Consider the following 7,864-nt stretch of genomic DNA (forward strand, 5'->3'; position numbering starts at 1 on the left):
TGGGATGAGCATCAAATGGCAATACATCCCCTTATTCGTCAGCATTGGCATGTAGCTTTCAGTGGTGCTGACACCAGGAGAAGTAACAACTACCAGAGGCTGTGAAATTACTGGAGATTTTTCCCCCTCAGGGGAAGGGCTGTGCCTGAGGGCAATGAGAGTGCAACTGGGGGCTGTCTCCCCCAAGCAGAGCCAGGTGATGGCTGGCTATGCAGAAGGGAAAGTCTGCACAGCTCACAGCTTTCCACATTCAGGCTTCCAAGCAACATTTTTGGATGGTCCAGGACACCATGCAATAGCATTGTAGTGGCTAGACCAGTGTAGCTGTTACGTGAGTCACTCATCCATTGAAATTCTTGAGGTGTATCGTAACAAGTTTTTATCAGAAAGCAGTCCAGGGAGTTGGAAGTGTTTTGGGTCTCTATAAGAAGAATATTAAGTTCCTGGAACACGTTCAGAGAAGAGGAATGAAGCTGCCGAAGGGACTAGAAAACAAGACCAGGAAACAGTGTAATAAAGGTTGTTAATTAAACAATGAACTGCTGTGAATTATGCTGTTTAAGAATATAAAAATTATCAAGATGGTTTGATGGTTTGGTTATAACATCAGTTTTCAATGTCTAATGCCACAGTCAGGTGAATTTTTTAGAAAATAATAGATTAATCAAACAATAAAACATGTTTACTTGTGTCATTTCTGTGAGCATTTTGCATTAATTGTATTTAAAGTCATGAAAATGTTAACACTACAATGCTATATTAAAAGTTAAATACACTGTAGGACACTAGGTAGTTCACTGTATAGTTGTTTTACATTACACCAACACCAAAAAAACCCACAATTTTTTCACAAATTGAGATGCATAAATAGAATTTCTAGAATAAGCCTAAAGAGCTTATTATAAACAATCAAACAGACCTGTGATTTTCTATATCTGTTCCTTACAGCACAGTGTTTGCTAATTCATGAGATAGAAGTAAATGAAAAAAGAAGACGTAAATACAAAAAGTAAGAGATGAAAGAGGTAATTTCTGTTTGGTGTTGGTGCCTCGACACTAATTCCACTATTAAAAACATGGAGGAAAAACAATAAAGTGTGCCAGAATGTAACCTTGCTTTTGCAGAAGAAAAAGATAATATTTCACTTAGCTTACAGCCTACCTTCTCCTGAAGTGTATTTGCTATGACAGACATGCTTCCAACTTTAATATTAAGGACTGCCACAACTTTAAAGAACTGTCAGATTTCAGTATATTGGAAATAGGAATACAGCACTCTGTATTCTGTATGCTCTGCATGGAAATAGGACAACAGGTCACTCTGCTGCCTGGGAGAACATAACAACAACAACAACAAAACCATCACAGGACACATGCATTATGCTTCAATTATCTTTGATTGCCATATATTGAGGAGTTCTCCCTGATGTGAGCAGCACTCTCAGCTTGTGTAGAAGCCTAAGGAATCACTGCTGATGTTTTTGGCCCATCTCACCCATCTGTGGCAATGGCTCTTGGGGAAGCAAAAAGGTGTAGGACAGAGATACTGCCTCAGAATATTCTTGTAGTTTCTGATGTTTTTTCACCTTGCATGGAGTATAATTACAGAAAGAAATAGAAGGAAAAAGTAATGGCAGCAAATCTCCTGGAATATTACTATCAGCATTGCTTAACAGGCATTTCTTTGATACTGTGCTGTCTTACAAGATCTTCTTTGTCTTCACATATCTGTTGGAAAGTTAACTACTTTTGTATGTGTTACATCAGGCACCTCAAGAAGGAAAATTGAGGTAGAGAATGGACAATAGGCAGAGGGAAGGAATAACCAAATATGTGACTTCTGAATAGCCAGCTCTGAACACTATCTGAACACTTTAATCCTAATACCAACCCAACACTCTTGTTTTCATTAGTTCAATTAGACCACAAACCACAGATTGCTTTCATGGGAGGTGTCACTGTGGTGGTCAAGGACTGGTTACAGAACCAGAGGGACTTGGAAAGTCAGGGGACTTGGAAGAGAAGTCTGGAAGATGTGTTCCCACAGTCAAGAATTTAAAAATCTTTCAGATCGACATCTGTCTTCCAAATTGCAATTACCATTGACCAGAAAGTGTGTTTAGAAGTCTGTCCATTTCCAAATTAACTAGGTGTGGTTGTTTTTGTTGATTTTTTTTTTTTTTTTTTTTTTTTTGCCATGCATGTTACTTGCCTCATTTAGAGCTGTTTTACGGGAAAGCATAAACAGGTGTATTTTCACACTCATATCGTAAACCAGTGTCACAAAGCATTTATTTCTCACATGATCTATCTGGGAGCGAAGGTTCATGGTTTGTTACATATGTAGTGGAAAAAGGTCTTAGTACAAGCTGACTTTTTTCTCACCGTGCTCCTGCTCCAGCATGCAGCCACATGTACATATTGTCAAGTTAGCATGATGAAAGGGCTGGAAAGATTTAGAGCTGCATTTTGCCCGGCATGCCAGGTCCAGTATCTAAAGTTATAATTGAGTTACTCATTACCTTTTCTTCTTGGAAGGAAGCCTTATCTATTTATCCATAGATAGTGCGAAGAGCTGGTTTTTAATTTTGTACTTGACAGCACATTTGAATGATTTTCCTTTAATCTCCTGCTAAGTACTGCTAGCATGCCTACTCAGTGGAAAATTACCTAATCAATATCATTAAGTGACAGCAGCAGCTGAAGAGGCCTTTATTGTAAAGTCCAGCCTACTTGCATTGCTGAAGACTAATAAATAATTGTTATGAAGTCCAATATAGAATATAACCCTTTCAGAATAGGATGCACTTCCTACATCATTGTGCATCTTGACACGAGCTTGCTGTTTGTTATATAAAGTCTGGAAAAAGATATCTTTTCAACTATAAGAACATAATGAGCTTTTAAGTGGTAGCCAAATGAACTCAGTGCAGAAATTGGCAAGGCAAGCAGGTCGCGCACATAATAAAAATGTATTGGCACAGGCTCTACACACAATGGACTAAAAGAAAAAATCTGGGGGGAAAAGAGCTGTCTAGACTGAGTTCGGAGGCTGGCAGCAAGCAAGCCTCGTCAGCATGACATGTATTTGGCGGGCAATAATTTTTAGGGCACTCTCTTCAAGAGGATAATTCTTTCCAACTATTTTAACAGAGATGTAAACAGACATCCAACTCAAATAGTGGTTACCCCTTCCACCAACAGTTATACTGTTGGAAAGGTGTTTTTTTTTTTTTTTGTTTGTTTGTTTTTTTTCTTCTTGGCAAAAATACTGTGCTTTGTGGGAGAAAGGGTAAAGTGATTTATGCTGAGCATATGCCACTTTATGCTAAGCTTATGCCACTTCAGTGGTGGATACCTGAAATGTTTTTCTGCTTTTTGTATTAGACACACATGCTTAGGGAAGGCTTCACTAACATACAGCTGCCTTGAATTCCCTGAATTCTCAAAATCTACTTGCTAAGATGCTGCCACCTGACCACTTGTAAATAGACTGTAATAGAGACCACAGTAGGTATGGAAGAAAGAGAAAAGCTTCTGGTTATTGTAACTAGCCTGATGATAACCCCTGAAAGCATGGCTGCAATCCTGCCATGAGCATGGAAGCTTGGTCATCAGAATAATTTCAGATTCAAGCTAAGCTGAGGAGGCACAGTATCACTGGCCAGTTTGACTGAATGTTGTGCACCATCTTAAGTGTGCAGATGACACCAAGTTGGGCAGCAGTGTTGATTCGCTTCAGGGTAAGAAGGCTCTGCAGGAGGATCTGGATAGGCTGGAGTGATGGGCTGAACCTCATAATGGTGGCTACCTGTATGAGATTCAACAAGGCCAAGTGCTGGGTCCTGCACTTGGGGCACAACAACCCCAAGCAGCACTACAGGCTGGGGGAGAGGTGACTGGAAAGCTGCTTGATGGAAAGGGAACTGGGGGTATTGGTTGATAGCTGGCTGTACATGAGCCAGCAGTGTACTCAGGTAGCCAAGAAGGCCAACGGCATCCTGGCTTGTATCAGAAACAGTGTGACCAGCAGGGCTAGGGAGGTGATTGTCCCCCTGTACTCAGCTCTGGTGAGGCCGCACCTCGAGTACTGTGTTCAGTTTTGGGCCCCTCACTACAAGAAGGTCATGGAGTATTTATCATCAAAACACCTACGTTTTGGGGTAGGAATAATTATCATTAAAACAGGAATAGTTAGCATCATAATACTGTGTGAAACTCAGGGGTTAAATGCTCATAAGAGTTAGTACGCACTGCATATATTATTTTATTATATGCATGTGACTGATTTTAGTTGAAATCCAAGAATGTTACTGGTAAACAGAGAATAATTTAAGAGACAATTAAATGAAATTTATTGGTATATATTTTGTTGTGCCTGTTCTCTGAACAACAGGCTATCATGAAACTTTACAATTATAAGCTTGGATCATACTGAATTTATAACTCAAGACAGCAAAAAACACCCTCCTTTTGTGAAGTCTCCATTACATGCAGCAATATTTAACAAAAATCTCCACTGAGTTCAAACCGTAAACTTAGATGTGTCAAAAAAGGTTAGTTGATTTTCCCATCGGAGCAAATGTGTATGTAAGACTGATAGTCTCACCAGGCAAATTGAAAGCACGTGCTGGCAAAACCCTTTCAAATGATATTTCTCCGCTGTTTACAAAAGCATACGCACAGGTACTGAGCACAAAAGAAACTGTTTGCTTAGTTCTCTGTACAAATAGCCAGTGTTGTCGTCATCTTTACTGCATGTCACACCTGCTCTGTAAATCAAAAAACTCCTGTGTTCTTGGGACTAACACCTCACCGGCAGCTGCAGCTGAAACAGGAGAGCAATGGCCCTGAGAGGTCTGGGCAGTCTGAAGGTTTATTTAGCGTTCACCAGCTGACTGTGAGCTGGAAGCTTGGAGATGAGGGTGCAGGCATAGCAGGAAACTGGGAGCATTAGTATACAACTGCATGAATGTTCAGGTGAAAGTGATAGCATTAAAATCAAACACACACACACAACCATCTGCAAATGTTAGTATGAACTACCACCTTTAATGTTCTGCTGAGAGGGGTTTTATATTTGTCTTCCTTGGACTACGAACTACTTCTCACCAGTAGTAGCATACACTTTATACCCCTCAGCTCAAGCCAGATCAGGCCAGTAATTTTGCAGAAAACTAACTCTACAACCCCTCAACCCTTCATCCCCTCCAAACTCACACTACTTTATTTTCTCCTCCCTTCTCCTTTCTGTGAAAACATACAGTAAAATAACCGGGAATATGAAAAAGGGAATAAAGCAAAGGAAGGACTCTTCTCCTTGACAGTAGCCTGAAGTTAGATGAATTCAAAAATACAGAGAATCATGCCCATAACTTATTCCATTCCTCCACCCTTCCACCTCCAGGTACTCTCAGCTGTTTGGTCTAAGTTCGTACCAGTGAAGCGGAGAAAATTATCTTTAAGTATTCTCACCAGTCTACTATGCAAGGACTGTATTTGCTGCATATTAACAGAATGTACTGTGGAAAAGGCAGGCCATGCCTAGGACTCCCACCCACAACCACCAAAATGTCTTGGCACTTTCTTCAAAAGTAATTTTCTGAGAAAGAAATTCAAACAAAGTGTTTTGAAGTTTGTTGGTTTGTTTGTTTGTTTTCCTCTCTTAGAATAAGAACTTGCATGAACTGAAGAAGGTTTGGCTAAGATTGTTAAAATAACTGGATCACCAACTTGAACTAGGAAAAACATTGCTGATGTACTCCTGTTGCCTTCCACACATCTCCACTTTCATAGCATCTTGCCAGAACCCATTAATACTACTAAAAAAAAAAACAAAAGTCAGAAGGATTGTGAGGCCCCACTTTCATGGTCTGTATTCATACTGAAAATCAAGATCAAGCGAGCTTTTACCTATCTGCTCCACCATGCTTCAGAACTGGGTGAACTTAGTCCTCATTTTCTCCTGCCTCTAAACTATGAGGGAGCTTATGACAACAGACAATTATGTGTCTGACAACAGACACACATAAGATGGACTCTCTCTCCTATGATGTGGAGCACCTCTCCTGTGAAGAAAGGCTGAGAGACCTGAAGAAGAGCAGGCTCCGGGGAGACCCCACTGCAGCCTTTCAATACTTAAAGAGGGCTTATAAAAAGGATGGAGAGGGACTCTTTACTCCAGTAGATAATGATAGGACAAAGGGGAATGGTCTTAAACTTAAACGAGGGCAGATTTAGACTAGACATTAGGAAGAAATTCTTCACTCGGAGGGTGGTGAGGCCCTGGCACAGGCTGCCCGGAGAAGCTGTGGATGTCCCATCCCTGGAGGTGTTCAAGGCCAGGCTGGATGGGGCTTTGGGCAGCCTGGTCTGGTGGGAGGTGTCCCTGCACATGGCAGGAGGGTTGGAGTCAGATGATCTTTAAGGTCTCTTCCACCCCAAGCCATTCGGTGATAAATGATAATTAAAAGAAGAAGAAGGAAGGAGAGAAGAAAGGGAAAGAGGGAAGGAAGGATGGAAGCTTTTTTATTTATTTTTTATCAGATTCTCAGGCAACCTCTGCAACAAATTACTAGTTATCATTATTAACACTGTCTGTTAAGCATTTGGTATATATTTCTGACTTCCCTGAAGCCACCTATTTCTGCACAACTAGTGTTTCATCTTTGCAGCCCAGCAAAACCCTATCACTTGGGCCATTATCTCAACCCTGGGAGAAGAATCCCCCTTACTCTTCGCCCTATTCCTACCCTCTTTGGAAGCCGCTTTTCCTTGCTCGTCCTTGCTGTTGATACTTCCCTCCCAAACAGGATTAAGGCAAACCACTCTTCTTCACGAGGCTGACCCGTGGCACTGAATCACCAGACTGAGTCACAGGACAAAAGCCAGCCCCCTTCAAACACACTTGTAGTCTTGCACATCCACCAAGGCCTTGTCTGTGCTCTGCCCCCCAGTTTGGAAGTGTGACAGTACACAAATGTGCACCAACATCTCCGAACAGCACGAAATCCTTGAGACATCATCCTCACCCTACCTCAGGGGAAATGAGGCGTGAGGGTACAAACTGCAGAGCTGAGAAGAGGTGGCCCCGTGCAACAACAGCGCAGTGAGCTGAGGTGACCACAGAACCCAAAGCTCTCCCTGGTGCCGCTCTCCCTGGAGCGCAGTTGCCTTCTCCCTCATGTGAGGCACTGCCACACCTCTGTCCAGGCTCACCTCCCCTGGCACGCTGCCACGCAGGCTAAAGGGCACTCGTCCACCTCTGACTGGTTACTCATTCGCTCCTATAATTATTCTGTTCGCTCATGGCTAGCGATAAGCCTGCCCAAGGGCTTAGCCGGCCTGCTTTTCATAAGGTAAATGTCAAATATTACCTGTCTCCCTGATGTTTTCCTAGAGCAAGGCACATCCTTGCTGATGTAATGGAGTAAAAGGCTAATTCAGCTCAGCTGATGGATGTGATCAAGTTTCCGTGAAGTTCCTTTGACAAGGTGACTCGTGGCTTCGTTTTAAAGCCCCATAAATGGAGCTACAGCCTTGTTACTCAAACTGACTTTACAGGTAAGTAAGCAGAGAAGGGAAAGAGGTAAGAGTCCAAGATATTGCATAAGCTGCAGAACTGTGGAGAAGAGGAGGGGGCAGGGAAAAAGGAGGAGAAGAAAAGAAAATAAAACTGAAAAATAAAACCCTTTTACAACAGTTCCCTCATGAAAACAAGTTTTACAATAAGCCCACGTTGACTAAGGAAGGAAAGGCAGAGGTTGCAACAGGCAGAACAGTCAAATCTCACAGATTTCTGACCAAGCATACTCAGATGTAAACTTGAGCCAGGCAGGCACAATTACAGATTACATAACACTGT

This window comes from Aythya ferina (genome assembly GCF_964211825.1).
Source record: "Aythya ferina genome assembly, chromosome: Z".
NCBI classification, from domain to species: Eukaryota; Metazoa; Chordata; class Aves; order Anseriformes; family Anatidae; genus Aythya; species Aythya ferina.